Here is a 19,873-nt window from a genome sequence, read left to right as displayed (position 1 = left end):
CTTGACGTCAGCCTCACCGGACAGAGAATCAACCGTTCCGTGTCTGGCTTCAGTACCCACAGAACTATAAACTACTTAGATTTCCTAAGCCATTACACTTACATTACTTTTATGTAGCAATAGAAAAATAATACATATTTTGAGGAGATGGGTCACAGTGGAGAAAAGCGACGACCAACACCCAACGAATGCTTGCCATAAGCCTGGCACTGTACAAGGCCCTGGCGCATGTGTCCTGATAAATTCTCGTAACAACCCTAAAACACAGGCGTTGCCTTCCCACACTTTACCAAGGACGGACAGAGAGGTTGGGGAATGTGTCCAGGGCAGGGTCAGGGTTAGCAATGTGAAGCCGGAAGCCCGAGTCCAAGGCCTGTACATAACCTCTGCTGGAGTTGCCTCCTGCACCATGGAATCCTGGCCAGTCCCTAAGGAAGGAGCTGCTGAGGGAGGGTCCACGCCAGCTCTCCAGAGCTCACTCCGATTTCAGGAGAGCACCCCTGGCTCCACAGCACTTACACTTGGCTTTCAGAGCCGGAGCCTCAGCCCCCATACGTGCTTCACTGCCCTGGCAGGGGGTTCTGTGGATGTGCTGGTGAGTCAGCTCTTCCTTGCTGCAGTCTAGCTTGGCACGTAGTTAATGAAGGTTTGAGTCAACAGCACTAAAATATCCCTGATTTCCTAATCTTTCCTGGTTATGGCAAGGGTATGTGCAATGCAGTCAGTGTTGGCCTCCCTGGTCAGAAGCCCGGTTTCCTATTGTGTTTAAATATGATTCCTTTATAGGCAAAACTTTCTGGAATGTTTCTGTGCAAATTGAGATATTCGTATCATGCTCCCAGTAAGCACAAAATAGCGTATTTGTACTCTCCATGGAACTCTGAAGGAGAGACCCCACCAAACACCGGTCGCTGAACTCCACAGCCTCCAAGGTGAGAACCAATGCCAAACTGCAGTGTACACAGCGCTGACATGGCACCAGGCAGTCCTGGGAAGCCAGGGCCTACTTAAAAATGAAATCAAGGAACCACTTCAGAACTAAGAGAAGGACGGACCCATTCGATCACCGATGTGTGACACTGGAAGGGCTCCTGGAGGACAAGGATGGGTTTTGTCCTGTACCACATGGCAAGAGCACTGAGCTCACATAATCACTCGCAAGATGTAACACTGCTTTCCTGGCACCCAGAATGCTCTGTGGTTCCTCATCTCTGGCTTTTCTTGTTCCTGATGCCAAGGCGTCCCCACAGCACGGTCCCCTTTCCTCCTGCACAGCCTTCCATTCCGGTGCCTGGAGAGATGAGAGACCTAATCCATACAGACGGAAGCATTAGACTTAACACCGCAGTTAACTGAAGGCTGGAATCATCCCAAACCTAAATGGGCAAATGAAGTCTTAATACCAAACTGTGGAAAGGCTCCAAAAGGAGGTAAGAACATTTTCTTCTTATATTCCCTTTGCTCTGGACCTCAGGGTTTAGACGAGAGGGTAAAGAAAATAGAGGCTATGTGTTAACCCTGTCTATGCCAAAGGGCTCAGAAGGAAGCAGGCACTGACGCTGACGCTTTTGGGGCCTTTGACAACGCAGCCCGCCGTGGCACGGGTGCAACAGTTCGCCACACTGAACTAGGCAGGGCCTAGGTGGTGACGGTTTTCAGTTTATCTCCCACCCCACCCCCCCACCCCCATTTGGGCCTGAGAAAAATCCCTTGTGGTTAACATTTTTAACTTTTATGTTGAGATACATTTCACAAACCATAAAATTTACCACCCTAAAGTGTATAGCCCAGTGGTTTTTAGGGTATTTACAAAGGAAACCATTACCCCTAATTCCAGAGCACTTTCATCAGCCTAAAAAGAAAACTATCTATTAATTACTCCCCATTCCCCTTTCTCCCTCGTCTCTGACACCTACCAAAATTTATGTTCCCATGGACTTGCCCATTCTGAACATTTTATGTAAATTGAATCATACAATACATAGTCTTTTTGTGATTGCTTTCTTTCACTTGGCATATTTTCGAGGTTCATCGTTTTGTAGCCTAAATTAGCATATAATCCCTTTTTATGACTGAAAAAATATTCCTTTGTTTGTATATATTACATGGTGCTTATCCATTTATCAGTTGATGCACATGTGGGTTGCTTCTTTATTTTGACTACTGTATTATGAATAATTCTATTATGAATTCTGTAATGTCCAAGTTTTTGTGGAGACGTGTTTTCAAGTCTCTTGGGTTAATGTTTTAACATACAAAGAATGTATGTGGCTAGGAAAAACCCCAAGATGAGGTAAATGGGGAAAGATGTGAACTGGCAACATACACAATTTGTAAAATTAATGGGAAAATATCTTCAGAGTAATCAGAGATACACAATTTAGATTAGTAGGACCACCTTTCACTTCATATGCACAAATTTCAAAAATGTCAACTGAGGAGTGATGGAGGTCTCGCAAAATAAATATTCACTTTTTTGGTGAAAGAGAATAGGAATTAGTATCTAACGTTTTGACAGTGATACCAGAAAACCTTAAAAACGAGCATACTTTTGATCTGTGGATTTGCGTAGAAGAGCTACCTTTAGAAAATGACACGTGACGTATGAAGCGTTATCATTTGAGAAATTAGAAAATTTCCTGATTATTTAACAGGATGGTGATGAAAGCATTTGTAAGGTGTTCCATAATGGAAAGTTACACAGAAAACTTATGCATACAGAAATCACCAGCAATACAGAAAAATGTTCATGTTAAGAAGCGCTGCTTGATTGCAACCACCTAACAAATACCTATAAAAAGCTACTGCAGGAAGCACAGTAAAATCACTGGTGACATGTGGGTAATAACACTCTGGCAGTAACACTCTGCTCTTTACTTTTTAGGTTTATACTGAGAACACACTGTTTTCATAATAAGTCATATTTATTTCTTCATAGAAATCTCCCATCATTGTTTCTTGATTGAATCTGTATATAAGTTGAAACAATGAAACCATTAATCAGGTATTATTTCTTGATCTGAAAAATTAAGCAAGGGAGAGACAGTGATTGATTCCAAGCCTGTTCAGAGGCTACTTCTCCTTCCGGAAGGTGTGAGAGGGTTAAGGCACCAAAGGGTTGTGAGGGAAACTGAGCTTTCCAAACCTCTTGGAGAGAAGTGGGTGGTGTAGGGGGCAGTGCGGGGCGCAGGCAGCAAGTCCACCCAGCTGCGTGCTGCAGAAACCTAATTAAGGGCAGAGAGTGAAGGCATATACAATCAAGTTCCCTGCAGGTGACAAGTGCCGAGGTGGGGTAACAGAATCAAGGGCAAGGAGGCTGGATTAGTGGCCCGAGGACCTGGTTGTCCTGAGTCCTAGGTAAGCAGAGGAGCCCAGCAAACTTGGAATAACAGTCCATGCAAGCCAACCTTGGAAGCTCCTTGAGGTGCTGTGGTCCTGGTGGTGGTGGTGGGGTGACTGCAGGTCTCTAAAGGAGTGTGGTCCCGAGCTCCACGCACTGGCCAGGCTCCCGGGAGCTGGGGAGGAGGAAGCAAAACAACTTTGCTCTTTTGAGTACTAGCTGGTGGGAGAGGCAAGGGAACTGATTTTTCTTGCTGTTGCCTTCTGCCCTTTCCTGCTGGGACATCCAGCTTGGCATTTTGATGCTGACGTTTAAGCTACTATCCCAGCAGGGCACAGAACAATAAGGAACACTGGTCTATGTGACCTGAAAATACTCAGACATGCAAAAGGTGTTTCCTCCTAACACTGCTACTCAAACACGTCTGCACCTTCCCTGTCCTTGTTCTGAGAATAACCACAGGAAAGAAAAAACCAGAATGTAGATTTGTACTCATGAACCAGCACAGAGAAAGAGGAAAGCGAGTGTTCCATCTGGGCCATGCTGCCAGAGCCTGGCTTTCTGGGCTGCGGCTGTTTCAGGAACAGTTGTAACAGAGCTGGATGAGGTCTAGGGGTCCAGGTGTCACTTGGCATAGCCACAAGCAAATGCATCAGCACAAAGTGCTATCTGCGTAGGCATCATCAAGGCCCCTCCCAGGGAACCTGGAGAATGAAAGCTGAGGGGATCCCTCTCCAAAGCAGAACAAAAACCCACTCTGCAGATCACAGGCTCCTCTGATTGTGCAAATGCACTGGACTTTCTCCCTCTCTTCAGCTCACTAGTTCTAATCAAGATCAATTTTGCTAAAGAGACAAATGGACTCTGAATGAGAAAATGCAACTTTTCTTTGCACACGGCTCATGGCAGAGCGTTTGTGGTCTCCATGTTCTCCCTTTTCACTGCTGGGTACTTGGTTATGGAATTGGAGCTCAGTCAAAATCCACTGGCCTGAGAACTTGGCTGTGGGGAAATCTGCACTGTGCTTTGGAATGGATGTTGGTGTTTCTTCTTTGAGGAATGGCACGGAGCTCAGTCCCTCTGCTTCTGGGTGTTCACGTTTGAACTCTATTCAAGCTGCCAGGAAGTAGCAGTACCAGCGTGGTGGTAACTTTTGCATCCCTTGAGTGGTTTAGAATTTCAAAGCTTTTTGGCAGCTGTTTGGTGTGAATGCTGATAAATCAGGCAGCCAGAAAATGTACTTATCTCTAATTTCATGGCCTTTGCTGGGACCCAAGAGTAACGGAGAACTAAGACAGAAACAAAGGGAATACAGAGTGGACTCCAGCCGGCCTTCACCCAGCTTCTCGTTGCCCAAAGGAAAGGACAGCATCTGTGCCTCCCTCCACAGGGGTCCCTTCTCCTTGGTGAGCCCCCTTGGACTCTGTGTTGTTTGTCTTTGTGAAGGTTTCATAAGAGCTGTGTACTCCTGGAAGCTGACAGCCACAAGGACACAGAGGAAATTAAACAAGAGGAAGAGAGCATGGAGCCTCCTGAAGGCAATCAATGACACTTTCCCCAGAAATGCGCAGATACAGAATCTGGGATGACAAACCGGCTACTTTACAAGGAAGGGACCAAGACGGCTTGTTGATGACCTAGTTTGAACCTGATAGAAATCCAGTAAGTCAGCAATCATTCACTGGCGTGCCTTTCTCTGACCCTCACGTGAGAGAAGCAGGAACATCTTTGTGTGAGCCCATCTCATGGAGTGTGTGGGTGCAGATATGTGCAGTGTCTGTTTGTTATAACTGGTAACCTGCACCTCGACACACAGAAGAAGTGAGTATAACAAGAGATCAGATGGTGGGGAGTGCCCCGCTATCTCCCCGACTCCTGATACCAAGTGAATTCTTGATTAATGCGTATTAGTAAGGTAACAATAATGATAAGTAATAATACCGACCACTTACTGACAGTTTATTTTCTGCTTGGCATTTTGCACATGGTATTTCATTTAATCTTCAGAATGATCTTGTGGATATCTTGCAGTTTAGAATCTTCAGGGATAGTAAATTTAAGCAGCTTGTCTAGGATTACCCAGTCTGTGGGACTTGGATCTTAACCCACATCTGCAATCACATCTTCTACCTACTGTAACAGGCTGTCTTTTGAGAGGCTTCATTTCCAGCCATTTTCTAGGGCTGGCTAGCTTGGTTCCAAATGTTCTGGACACCAGAGTTTTGCATATCACCAAGCCCCTGATTAAAAAAGGTCTAGAAGGTGTACTGTCGGCCTGGACCAGGGCTGGAGTCCTGTGGTGCATGGCCCCTCCAACATGCTCAAGCTGGGTCTCCTTGTCAGCCGAGAAATGGACTTCAGCAAGGAGCTCACTGGCCAGAGCCTTCATGCAGATGCAAACAGAAGCCCCGAAGCCACAGAGGGGTGTAACATAGCTCTCCTTGGCCCTGAGCTGAACCTTAGTCAGGAGTAATCCTGAAGTGATCTGACCAAGTAGGCAAGTTTCACTACAAATGTTCAGATGTTCGTGTCAGAGCCTCGCCCCAACCCTAGCATGAAGGAGACTTTTATTGATGTGAGAAGAGTACTGCCATTTTTAATTTTTTAAATGTTCTTTCTTATGACAGGTTTTTATTGTTATTTTTTGATGGGATTTATGTAATCCAGGCTGACCTCAAACTTGGTGTATAGCTCAGGGTTAGCCTTGAATTTAGGATCCTCCTGCCTCAGCCTCCAAAGCACTATGATTGTAGCTGTTTTGTTGGTAATGGGGATCGAACTTGCGACCTCGAGCTTGCCAGGCAGGTGCTTATGTCACTGAGCTAAATCCCCAGCCTTTATAGGTGTGGTTCTATCATACTCAGATCTTTGCGTAGCTTTCAGAAGACATGCCCGTGTCTTCTGCATTCTCCTGTTGCTAAAATACAGACCTTAGGATCTTGCTCATCTAGCTCAGGTACTGTGAGAAGCTTTGGGGGTATCTGCCTCCTCCCACATGACTGAGAGGCCCCAATTCTTTCTGGCTCTGCTCTAGGGACTGCTAGGTACAGCAGTTTTTCTCGGAGCTGCTAAAAAAGCAAAAAAAAAAAAAAAAAAAAAAAAAGTAAAAAAAAACTTCTCTTTGCTAAAAAAGCAAAAAAAAAAAAAAAAAAAAAAAAAAAAAACTTCTCTCCTTGTGCACCCCGGTCTCCTCCGACCTCCCTACGGAGGTGGTAATCATTTCCGACTCGGCACCAGGCGGCCCTCAGACCCCTTGTGAAGTCCAAGATCGTCAAAAAGAGAACAAAGAAGTTTATCCGTCACCAGTCAGACCGATATGTCAAAATTAAGCGCAACTGGCGCAAACCTAGAGGCACTGACAACAGGGTGTGGAGAAGGTTCAAGGGTCAGATTCGCCCAACACAGGTTATGGAAGCAACAAAAAGACGAAGCACATGCTGCCCAGTGGCACAATGTTAAGGAGCTGGAGGTGCTGCTGATGTGCAACAAATCTTACTGTGCAGAGATTGCTCACAATGTCTCCTCCAAGAACCGCAAGGCCATTGTGGAACGAGCAGCCCAGCTAGCTATCCAAGTCACCAACCCCAATGCCAGGCTGCGCAGCGAAGAAAACGAGTAGATGGCTCGTGTGTTTATTTGTGCTTAAATAAAATCACAAAAACTGCCAAAAAAAAAAATTCTCTCCCCCTTCAAACAGAAGTTAGTCAGAAATCACCGTAGTAACAAATCCCTGGTTCATAACTGTTCCATTTCCCTTGCATTTTTGTCTCTGTACATAGCCTTTCATTTATACTCAGCCTGGCCTCCAGCCTTATTCAGCAAACAGATTTTGATCTCCTCTATGGGACAGGCACTGTAGGCATAAAGTCCAGCAAACACGGCCCCTGCCCTGGAGGAGCTCATACATAAGGACCAGAGGACAGGTGAGAACCAGAATGGAGAGGCTGGGGAGGGACCATGGAGGGAGCTCTTGTCCACCCAGCTCAGGGATCAGGAAGGCGACTGCACACTAATGCAGACAAAGAGTGGCTGGGAACCAGGGCAAGGGTGCATCTGAGAGCACAGTACAGTGCTCTTAAAGAACTGGAGGTGGTCCCATGGCTACTTTAATTTCTGTCCATGTTTATACAGGGCTCAAACATGACTCAAGTGTAAGGGTTAGGAAGACAGGTCCATGCTCAAAATGAGTGTGTGGTTTAATGGAACTGAAATGTACACCTGTGAAAGGGGCTGGAACTCAAGCTTGAGAAGCAGGCAGAAGCCAGATCTAAACAACTGCATAGGTGCTCCTTCTGCTGACTGCTTATTATGGTGCCTGTAGCTTTGCTATGCGAAACATGTAAATTATCTCCTTTGATCCTCCATAGCTTTGTGAGCTGAGAATTATTATTACTACTAATAGCTGCCAATGGCATTACTTTATAGACAGAGGAATAAGTGTAAGGAGGTCAAGTTACTTGCTTCAGGCCTCGCAGTTGGGTTGAACTGGATTTTAATGCAGGCCTGGCTACATCTAAGATCTAGCCTCTTCACGATGTGCCAACGAGCTAAAGCATTTGTGCACTACTCAGCTAACACTTATGCAGCATAAGTGGGCGTGAAACTGGGGAGAGAAGAACATGGGAGAGCCGAGAGGCTATGAGTAGGAGGAGGAGATTACATCCAGGTGGCATCCAAGTAAGACTCGAGACTCCCCAAGCGGACAAACAGCTCTATCCATTCCAGCTACTTGTCTATGTATAATTCATACCTCATAAATCATACCCAGTGGTAGCAAAACAAAGCCTATGCTGCATGTGAGAATAAAAATACAAAACTATTGATGGCTACAGAGGCAATTTATAATAGATAAGGCTGTGGGTTCTATTATCTGAGAACCCTGCTGCAGAAGAACCTGTGATCTTCTGGCACTGTAGGAGTGGGAGACGGAGGCTGGCAGTGCAGCTGTGTAGGTAGCTGTGATTAAATATAATCACAGAGACAGACCTCTGCGATGCAGGACAGGCAAAGGAGGACAACAATGCCAACCTCCCCTGGAAAGCTCATAAAGCTAATATAGAAGCCAACACAGAGAAGTCTGAGGGAGTGGCTGGGGCTAAGGGTGCAGATGAGCACTCTTCTGTGGCTACCCAGTTTGCTTTGTCAGGGTGAACAGGAACGTTTCTATCATGATATACTCGTGGCAGCCACGTATTTTTTTTTTCCCAAAATGTGGAGCTTCCTTTTTTTGCATGGCAGTTCAGCTCTGATATATAGGCTCAGCACAGTCAAAGGTTGGAAACTTTTGTGTGTGTGTGTGTGTGTGGGGTACTGGGGATCGAACTCACGACCTCACATTTGCCAGGCAGGTGCTTAAGCCACTGAGCTAAATCCCCAGCCCCCAAAGGTTGGAAATTCCTGTTCATCCACAGTTAGAGTCATCAACCAGGAAAGAAGGCACTTTGTCACAGCACTAAGCCAGTCTGCCTGTCCCCAGGTCCTCCTGCTGAGCCCCAGAAAGAGCTGCTCTGTAAGACTTCAGGTGATGATGAACTGAGTGTGGCTCTGTGCTCTGCTCCAGTTCTTATTCAAAACAACCCCAACTGACTCAACAAGTAACAATAGAACACACTTGGAAAAAGCCAGGCAATAGCTCTACCTTGAATCAACATACTGATTGTTGGTTCAGAAAAAAGCTGTCCTGCAGATAAGCAGCCGACACACTCCTGGTGCTAACTCCTGGTGCTCTGTCCCTGATCAACTTCCTCCACCTTTCATCTGCACGCCTTCTCCCTGCACGCGCTCTCCTGCAGACATCCTCTGATCCTGGCTATCTTCCTTTTCTCTTAAATTCTGCATGTTCTACACAGATCTCACTGCTAAAAGAAAAATGTAGCTAAAAACACTAGACCTGTAGAACACTTACAGAACAGACTGATTGCATATACTAATTCCTGCTTTTTCAACTGCTTCCTAACTTTGTTTTTCTCGATTTTGTTAATTATATATTGAACAGTTTAAACTTTTTCTGTTCTAACATGCTTTCTGATTAATCTTCTCTTGTTTGCTATTTCTATTGTGTCTCAAATATATGAATCTTCAAGTTAAAATAATGGCCTCAATTTTTTTCCTCTTTGTTTTTACTTTGACAGTTTCTCCAAAATGAAACAAAATTTTTAAAAACTAATTTCACCTTTTTTTGTTTTTATTTTTGAGCCAGATCATTTTTGCTTTTCTGCCCAGGCCAGATGCCAAAACCATTACCTTTCAACCGGAAGACAAAAATACAACACCACCACAAGCTATGTATTACCCTCCATTTCAGTGTTTTACTTCCAACATAAAGAAGTGACCCTACTGGCAGAATTTTCAATCTGTCAGCAGCAAGTACTGGAGAAAATGTCGACCAGGGGAAGTCACACACAGTGCTAGCAGTATGTAAGTTATGACCACTTTGGAAAAGCAATCTTAGGTTATTTAAGTGAAGACGAAGGTGCACCTCTCCTGTAAGCAGAGCTCTACTCCGAGCGTTATAGCTGCCAAGGGACAAAGGTGAGAGTACTTGGAGTCAGAGGGGCTGAGTAAAACCCAGCTATTGAGGAAGCTTCTCCAGTGAGCTTCAGCCTCACTGCAGAGACCTCAGATCCAAGACTACCATTTCAACTCACATCTGTCTTTAGAGCCAGATACCCCAAAGTGCATCATGGTCCACGGGAAAGCTTGCTGGAAACAGAAATAGGGACAGACTCAGTGTTAGCTCTTCTGAGGTCTGTGGAAACCCCCTAGTATCATGCTGTGTCCTTAACCTGCCTACGCTCGCTTCTCAGTTCCTCCTGGCTGTCTGGGTGGGATCTGACACCCATCCTGCACTCAAATCCCGCCTCATCTGCCGAGGTGCCTGGGTCTCATCTTCAACACAAGCCCTGTAGGTCCTGCTCAGGCCAGGTACTGCTAGGTATGAACTGCTCCTGCCTGTGTTTCAGTAAACATTGCCGAATCACCACGATTAAGTGAGATAATGAACTTCTTGGGTGGGGCGTGTGGGAGCTTTCTACTGTCTGTGTGAAGCTGCCACTGCCCATCTGCTGTTGTCCTCATTCAGTGAAAGTGTCTATTGGTGGTTTCCTGTCCCCCTCACTTTCATTCATTTGTCCTGCCAAGAATGGCTTCCACCCTTCCTCCCTCTCTGTCTCTAAATTAACGAGTGAGTGAGGGAAGGGCATGGAGGGGCCAGTCAGCTTCCCTGTTTATCAACCCTAGAATCCTCCTATCTGAAACAAGTACGCTCAAGGGAAAGTGCCGATTACCATGAGACTACTTTTCTTCTAAGTCTAAAATTAACCTCAATGGGTGCAAAACTTTCTAGATTCCACCGGGCACCTGAAACCTGTGCTGTCACTCAGCACCTGTACCATACTGGAGGTGGAGGCGATTTATTCCCTGTGAAATGTGGATTATGTCAAATGCAATGATTTACTATCAATTACTGGTAGGAAGTTACACAATTCATTTTGACCTAGAACAAAAGAAAGAGTAATTCAATACAGTTCAAATTAATTATCCAGCCATGTAGTAGGCAATCAGGGAAGCCCAGGTGTTACGAGGCATCTGTACATACGGACAGGTTTCAGGCTGGAGTGTGGGGACTCTGAGGGTGTCAAGATGAGCCTTCTTATTCCAGGCACAAATGAGACCTAGTGACCTCCTGGGTGCCCAGGAGATGGCTGGCCATCCAGACACCTCAACAGGCTAATCTCTGTGGATCAGAGACAAAACTAAATGAGTTAACTGAGGAGACAACAAAACGAATTATTATGCTAAGAGTTCAAGGAGAATAAAACCAAAAATGAAGGCGGGAGAGACTGTATTTCTGCCTAATCTATCTGATTTTAACTCAGGAAAGAATCTTTGCAAAAGGTGCCATACAGACCTATGAGACTCTTTATTTCTTTCTTTTTTTTTTTTTTTTTTTGAGACTCTTTATTTCTTAATGTATTAGTTGGAAGGTGGGTGTGAAGGGTGTTTATCTCTTAGAGAGAATGAGAGAGGAAAAAAAAAACAAACCAGTGCTATCCCAGTCTGAGTCATATCACCAAAGAACCAACTTCAAGGGTCATTAAAACTAAAGCACTAGGATTAGGCAGCATTTCTGCCTGTAACCAACTTTTGCCCAACACCGACATTCAAGTGTGGATTTTCCAGAAGCCCTAATCAGATAATGGACTACTGGGTTCACCTCAGTGTGAGGCCTCCCCTGTATGTACTGGGAGAAGTCGCTCCGAAGACCTCTACAGATCAGTGGAACTGCTGGATATAACTGTCACTAGAAGTTGGAAATGGGCCACCACCTGAGAGCCACTCATCTCAGCAAAGGTATCTGGCCTTCCTTACCTATGCTGAGCTAAGAGCACAGGCCTCTTCCAACCAGACCAGACACTGACCTTTTGACTTCAGTGGAGGAATGTGGCTCTGCAACTTTTTGGGTTAACAGTGTCCGGACTATGGCGTTGTCTGAGGGTAACAGTTCTTCTCAACCATCTATCTGCCAACCCAGATGCCCCTCACTTGTGTGTTTGCTACAGGTGGGCTCGTTAGATTCAGTAAGAAAAAGCAGGATGGGACAAAAGGAAAATACAGTTCACGCAGAAGTCCCTGGAGAATCTCCAGAGGCTCAGTGATGACCCTGCTCGGTGGCATGATGGGCTGCCCTTCCAGGAACTGTCTGAAGCTGGCACCTACCATGGGACAAAGGCCTGCATATCCCAGGTGAACAGAGCTGTAAACATACAAGTCCTGTAGCTGAGGCTGGGGACAGGGTCCTACAACAGAGAAGACATCTTTGTCTTCAATTGTCTGCTGAGAACAGTCTAAAATGTCCCTTCCTTGCAGATGGAGACCATGTTCTGTGACTAGGGAAAAGCAAAGCAAATGCAAAACTGAAGACCTATGTGGTCATTTGATGAGGTTTTATTTTTTATTTATTTTTTTAAGTTCTGGAAAATTTCTCTTTTCCATAAAATGAAGAAAGTTCTCCAGTTTTCCTGGGAAGACACAGTATTAAAGTCTGAGCAGAACAGGAAAAGAGCTGGCCACTCGTGGCACTGCAGTACCACGCCACCGTGGGACCACAGTGAGTCCCACATCAGAGCCACGCAGACTCTGTGTAACACGCAGGCAACCGAGCCAGACTATAGAGCACATGCGGCAGAGCCCCTCATGAGGTCAGGGAAGGGGAGGACACAACTGGAAATGAAGAACACAGGCCGAAATCAGGCCCTTTATCTAGTGCATATCTGAGTTTTCTAATTACTGGAGAATGAAAACAATAATGGAAACATACAATGCTAACAATTAAGTTAACATGATATCATCTGGTACCAGGAAACAAAAATAGACAGGAACATGGAAACAAATCATTACTTTTTTATGACTTTTCCTATATACAGTGCCAGAGACAGGACTAAAATGAGGCAAATGGGACACTGCCCTGGAATGAAAATAGAAAAACACAGCTCTGAGAAATCATTCATGCTGACTGCTGGGTTTTCTGGTGGGTCCTGGGAGCGCACCTCTCGTGCTGCCCTCCAGTACCAACCCAGTAAAGTCTGTCAAGTAGAGGTGTTAAATGATTGAAAGTGGCCAGTTAAATAATTACAGATGAAATCAACTAACAGACTCAGGAAAATGTCTCCAAATGTGCGCTATGCTTGGCCACAGACTTTCCGTTATAAATTATCCTCAGGACAGAAATGCGTGTAAAGATTTAACCATACGTCAGTACATTTCATGATAAGAAAAAACTGGAAATAATCTGCATACACCAGAGGATTAACAAAATGCATCTGTTTGATATCAGGTTCCTCTGCAGCCATTAAACACGATAATGTGATAGAATATTGAAATGATTATGAGAGAGTTAAGGGAAATACCTGAGCTGCAAAGCACTATGGGGAACTATGGCTTCTCCTCTTGCTCCCCTTTCTGACTTCTATAATCCAGCCGCTGTCTGAAAAAGTGTTCTTTTTAACAATTACTCCCAGCTTCAAATGGTTTCCTTATATTTGAAATAAATTTCAACCATTTGTCCACCTGTGCTGGCCCCCTTCAATGTCTGCGGCCTCGTCTTCTACAGCTCCTCCCTTTGCGTCTCCTCCCTGGCCATCCTGGGAGCCTTTCTGCTCTTCTCTGAACATATACCCCACCCTGGAACCTACCTTCAGCCATCTGCACCGGCTTTTCCCTTTGCCTGAAATGCTCTCTGTCAAAATACTCACACAGCTGGCTCCTTCTCAGGTCTCAGCTCAGTGTCACTTCCTCAGAAAGGGTTTCCTTGACATCCAATCTCGATGGGCCACTCTCTCACATCACCATTTTATTTGTGCTATAGCACTCAGTGCTTTCGGAAATGACTGTACTTATTTTCTTGTTTATTATCTGCCTCTCTTCAGGAGAACGAGAGCTCCATGAGGTTTCTGCCCAAGTATAGACCCGCAGTGTACCCACCAGGCCCAAACTACACCAAGCACAAGCAGCCACACAGTGGCTTAGTGCTGAATGATCATCATGAGACGCTGTGTACACGCGCTCAGACCGGTGTGCATGTGTGCCTTCACATAAAAAGAAAAAGGGACAGGAAGAGCACAGTACAAAAGAAATCATAGAAAGTGAAATTCTGGGTGGTTTTAAGTTTCTTCTTTTTCGCTATACAGTACTCCTTTTCCACAGCAATAATGCACTGCTTTCGAGATAGTAAAAATCCAGGGTTTTTTCCCCTCTTCTTGGTATGGTGATACCAAGCTTCTGCCGTAGTTAGAGAAGGCCTTCCCGGTGATTTGGATCAATTCTATGTCCACTTTCCAATTTGTGGAAGCTGAGGCCCAGGATGAAACAGTGATTACCAGCTTCTACAGCAGAACATAGAAGAAAGTGGTCCGATGTGCTTTCCAGTACATGAGTGGTTCTCAAACATTATGCACAGGAGAGTCACCTGAAGAACTTGTGATAACACAGACTGGGGTGCTGGGCCCCTCCTACGATTTATGATTCAGCAGGCCTGGGGCAGATCCTGGGAACCAGCATTCTGTCAGGGCTGGAGGTGCTGCATTTGCTTTGGAACCCGCTAGGCTATGCCTCATTCCCCCTTACGACTTCTGTAAAGATGCTTTCTGCTTTCTGCAGGAATGGTAGTGATTAAAACAATGGCACAAGACAAATAATTCATGGGAAACCCTTTTAGGCCCCTTCTGTAAGTTTCTAATGGATAGGAAGAAGTGAGGATAAACAGTTTTTGAGAGTTTGCTCTATTCCTGGGCATTTTCCTGGACGACTGACATTTTGGTGAGATCCTTTTTACTTCGGTGAATGAACTCAGAGCAAATCACCAGGATGTGGTGGAGTCAAATTTTAAATTCACATCCATTTGACTATCAAGTCCACGGTTACACTCAAACTTCAGAATGAGAAGCTGACACTGGTGGTAATGAGAAGGGTAAATCACTGTTTTCAACGAAGATACAAATACTCTTAAGAAACTGTAATGCGATATCCCACTCCCCATGATGCTGGAGATGGATGGAATAATATAAAGATATAACCTTCCCTCTGGGAGAGAAGGCTGCGATTACTCACTTAAAAGATATTCAACAATTTACCATCCCAGAGCAAAGATGATTTGAGTGGAAGCCTGGATGATTACTGCACACCTTCCATGAGGTAAGTGAGAAAGGGAGAATTTATGGATATTCACTTCTGACAAAGGGAAGAATTCACACATAGTCTGGAGGAAAAGACCCTAGAGGAATCTGGTAGCTAAAAAGAACCACTTCTCTAAGGAACAAACTTTGAACCCAAAGGTTAAAAATCAAGTATAAATATGAGGAATGTATCATTTACTATTAGGGGCAAAAGTTAACAAGACACTGGTTATTGTTGCTTTTCTGTTTACTGAAGAAGACACGAACGAAGGACAGAAGTTCAAGGAGGACCTACGAACACTCACGCCATCAGCGAGTTATCATTTGTCACACACAACTCCAAGTTTGAGAAGCTTTAAATACTGAGATAGTGAAGAGGCTTGATGATTTTCCCCAGGTCTGCAGTTTTGACTAGAATTCCAAATGAAGAACACGCTTAAACATTAGTGGATTATTTCAGAAACAAAACCAAAAATGTGTTTTTCTGTATCTGTCTCCCTGTATTTCTTACCCTTTCTTCATGATTTCTCTCACGCCTTATTCTAGGTCCCGGAAGCAGCTGAATAAATAGGTTTTACAGGAAAATGAAAGGAAATACTTTCTGTGTGGCTTTGGCTACCTCATCAGAGGAATGAGGGCTTCAATTGCCACAGCTCGTATGATTGATCCCTTCCTGTGCCTTCTGCTAAGGGCTTTTGGTGCCTCCTGGATGCTCATTTTCCAATGGTGACATTTGGGTTAAAAGACAGCAATGGAGACAGATTCATAGAAAGAAGAACAGGGCAGAGTGTGTGCAAAAAATGACAAGAGGAACCCAGAGGTAGGCACTACCTGACAGCTATTGAAACTGGATTCTAATGGAGTCCACTTTGAAACACAATTTGAGTATGTTTAAGACTTGGAGTGAGTACAGAATCCTCACTGCCAAGGTTGGGCCAAATTCACAGCTTCTCATTTGCTCATGCTGAAAAGATCTGGCTCTCCCACTGCCAGAAAAATGAGTGGGATTTTATTACAGAATAAAGGCGGGTCTGAGAGTGCAGGGAGAATGAGCCTAGGTTTCAAAGCTGAAGAGCTCCCTCTCCACCGAGCTTCTAAGGGAGGCATCCAGCGTGGAACACGGAGCGGGGCTGTGCAGGATGGAGCGTGAGCAAGCTCACTTTCTGCTCGGCTCTTGCCCTCTCTGAAGAGTTGGAGAAGAGCCATCTTGCCTCCCTGGAGGAATGATGCAGCTGCAGCTGCAAATGCAGCTTCGGTAGCCGCTGTCCTACTGTTAAATGTTTGCTTTTGAATGTTACATGGGCTCAGCAAAAATAGCCGTCTCTCAGCACACACCCCACCACTGGCCACAAAGCTCCTTATCTGAATTAGTGCCCACATCTGCGGCCCTGCAGGGATTTAAGAGAAGATGTTCCTCTAATTTCTACCTGAATGGACAGTTACTTATTCCATAAATTTCAAGGATATTTCTGCAGCGGATGGCTCCCCTGAATTCTCACAGATTTCACAGTGGCCTGCAGCGGGGGAGGTTCAGACAAAGGAACAGCTTGGCAGATGATACTCTTCAGGCTTAGGGAGGGCACTCAGCTGGAAAGATCTCTTTTCCTTAGAGATCGGAAGTGCTTTTCCAGCAATTATTTGATCTTTCCTGGGAACTTGTTCTTTTGAACAATCTCTCAGGCTGGTGGGAACACATGGGCTAACCAGACATGTGACTTAAAAAAAATCACCTGGTTTTTACTTCACCCCAGTTTTCTCACTTATGGGTTAGGGAAAATTCTCTCTCCTCTCTTGGTTTATGAGAATTTTATGAAGTGGTAAATGCAAAGGTATTTACAAACATAAGACACAAATTGATTGTGAGGAGATATTCCTATATTTTTTTTCCCTGTCCAGATTTACATTATTAGTGGTACATTTTCATTTTCTTCTTAGAACAGGGTAGGAATTTCCTCATGCAGAGATGGAGATGTAGAGAGCAGGGCCCAAGCAGGGCAAACAGTCAAGGAGACTAGGGCCACAGTCCTCTAACATTAGCTCCAAAAGTCTGCTTTTTCTAGGCTGGAACATTCTGGTCTTATTTGTCTCCTCTTCAGAAGCCTCCCAAAGGAGGGTCCCGCTGCAGTGCGGAATGAATGAATCCATTTGCTCATCCACTTCTCCACCCACCATTTATGGACCAATATTACGTAGCTAAGGAGGGTGCAGGGAACACCAAGATGCAGAGTGCACTCCCGGTGCACCCCCAAGAGCATCCAGTCCTCAGAGATAGTGGTGTGTAATGTGCCAGTGTACTCAACCAAAGAGACACACAGTGTGTAAGGAGCACAGGTCACCCTCAGCCTGAGGAAGCTCGGTTGGTTTGCAACCTGATGCTACTGGGAGGGAGGTCCTCAGATCACTGCAGTGTGCCCTTGGTGGCATAAATATTTGCATATCTTAACACGGAATGCTTTACAGAAAGTTCTGGTTTAAAAAAGTATTCTGAATTAACACAATATATACATATATATATATATATATATATATATATATATATACATATATGTCTCCAAAATTCTCAGGACAACTGTTGTAAAAACCTGAGTCTGGCCCCATCTAGTCCTCTCTGCTTCTGACTTGAAATACAGTCACGTGTTTGCCCTTGCCATTGCTCTGTGCACCCCAAGGAGATGCATCTTGGGGTAACCCTTGCCAAGCCCACTCTATGGTGTTTGGATTTTCAGGCTCTGAAACTATGGAATAAATTAACCTCTTAGCTTCATAAGTAGCCTATCGCAGGTATTTTGTTACAGTGACCAGAAAAGCTGACTAATACAGCATTTGAGATGGGCCTGCAGCAAAAACTGGTGAAGGCAGAGGATGGGTGAAGTACTTCCCAGGCTGAGCAAAGATGCTTGTGAACGCAGAGATTCAAAGAGCAAAGTGCATCCGGGGGAGCAGGCTTGTTTGGTGAAACAAAACCGAGAAACTAGAGTTAGTGCCTTAATGGGAAAGCAGAGGCAGGCCATAGAGGCTTCTGAGCAGGAGTTAAATAGCAGATTTGTATTTTTTCAAGGGTCTCTTAACAGCAGACAGGATGGGGTGGAGGGAGAGGGTGAGAAAGTAAATGACTGTAAAATTCAAGGTAAATATTTGCACACCTTAACACAGAATGCTTTACAGAAAGTTCTGGTTTAAAAAAGTATTCTGAATTACTATATATATATATATATATATATATATATATATATGTAAGGATATATATATATATATATATATATATATCCAAAAATAATACATTTCAATTAGTGCATTTCCCTTGCACAATACTCAATTCACAAACTTTATTCTCTCCCTGATTTTGGTCACAAACTGAATTGGACAAGAACTGGATCAAATTCACAGTTAGGTTCAATGTTGACCTTATGGAGAAATTTGATTCAGTTTACTTTCAGAAGAATTAAATTAGGGAACAGAGGCACCACTGATAGCTTTAGGATAATCCAGGAAAAGGAAGCCCATCTATGCTTCTCAAATGCAAGGGGCCTAGTAGCTGTCTTTGAAGAAAATATCTCATAAATAAAAGAAAATTTCTAATAACGTCAGGAATCTTAGTAAGGTATGTGAAGTTTTTTAGTTCCCTCCCCTTTTAGTGGTGACATCTTTCCTTCCTTGTTTCCTCCTTCTTTTTCGATCCCTCCTCTTCTTCTAACCTCTCTCCTCCTCTCCCACTCTTCCAGGTTTAGCTGAATTCTTATTCAGTAGGATGCATATCTTAAGTGAACTCTGACAAGCTTTTCATGCCTGTGTGACTAAAGCCCAATCAGATGCAGAACATTTTTATTAGTAAGATCCTTCAGTATTCTCTTGGTAGTCAATCCTATCCCAGGCAAATAAGGTTGTGATTTCTATCATGGATTCTCTGGTCCAGAACGTCAAACAACTTTAATTATATAGTCTGTTCTCTTCATGTTTACTTATTCTACCCACCAGAATGTTTCTGACATTTACCCCTCTTATTGAACATTTGGCAGTTTACTACTGCTGAATAGTACAGTGATTTTTATTACTTTATTCATTATGGTAGCTTTTATTATTTAGCAATATCTCATGGTATGAATATAGGGTTTTTTTTGAATATAGGTTTTTAATAGCTCTTGCTTCTACTAAATAAAGCAGGTGCCTACCCATGACAAAGAAAAAAGGGCACAGGGAAATAACTATTCTCTCTGGTGTCAGACACTGAAATCATCCTCAGGAACCTTTAATAGTAACAAGTAAATAAGTATAAAGAGGAGACAGACCATGCTTTGCACTGTGTGTGTGGATTATAAAAGCAGTTGAAAAATGTTCTTAAAAGAAGGATGCCAGCTGGCTCTGTGGTGCAATGGACAGCACACCAGACTTCTAGTGACGAAAAAGAAGGATGCCAACTTATGGAGAATTCATGCAATCAGGATCAATGGGCAGAAAAAATAATGTAAATAACTAAAATTAACAAAATTTACAGCTTGCCCAAGGAAGCTCATGCATGGTGTGAGTCTAGATTTCTCTCTGTAACTGTCAATACTCACACCCAACTAGCACTTTAGTGAATAGACAAAAGGAGTCCAGCAGAGATAGGAAGTGATTCAGAAGTACTAGGAATTTACAAGGTTTCCATGAGAGACTTGCGCCACATGTGCCCAGCAACCACCTGGTGTGATTTTAGTTGTTTTCGATCAAGAGATAATACCCAGAAGCTTCGAGGAAAGCAATGAGCACCAGTTACAAGGGTTTACTGAGCAGAACCAAGAGGCAAATTCAGAGAAAGAAGGAAGTTAGTCTTGAAAGTTTTATGTTCTAAGACTTTTATTTTCTTATCCTGTGAAAGTGTTTA

General features: G+C 44.1%; 1 protein-coding gene across 7 annotated transcripts in view; it reads right to left on the bottom strand.

Moving 5' to 3' along the window:
- Fyn (FYN proto-oncogene, Src family tyrosine kinase) overlaps positions 1-19,873 on the bottom strand; it is a 193,218-nt gene that overhangs the window by 57,392 nt on the left and 115,953 nt on the right. The window contains exon 1 of one of the 7 annotated variants that reach the window (XM_063252373.1): positions 3,408-3,426. The exons of the other annotated variants lie outside the window; for them this stretch is intronic. The gene's annotated coding sequence lies outside the window, so the exon portion shown is untranslated. Of the gene's footprint in view, positions 1-3,407; positions 3,427-19,873 lie in introns of those variants that run through there. 7 annotated transcript variants of the gene reach the window in all.

This window comes from Cavia porcellus, unplaced genomic scaffold (genome assembly GCF_034190915.1).
Source record: "Cavia porcellus strain 051 isolate PalLab524CR breed Dunkin Hartley unplaced genomic scaffold, mCavPor4.1 scaffold_7, whole genome shotgun sequence".
Classification (NCBI taxonomy): domain Eukaryota; kingdom Metazoa; phylum Chordata; class Mammalia; order Rodentia; family Caviidae; genus Cavia; species Cavia porcellus.
Note: the sequence above shows the minus strand (reverse complement) of the source record. Positions and strands in the feature narration are given on the sequence as shown.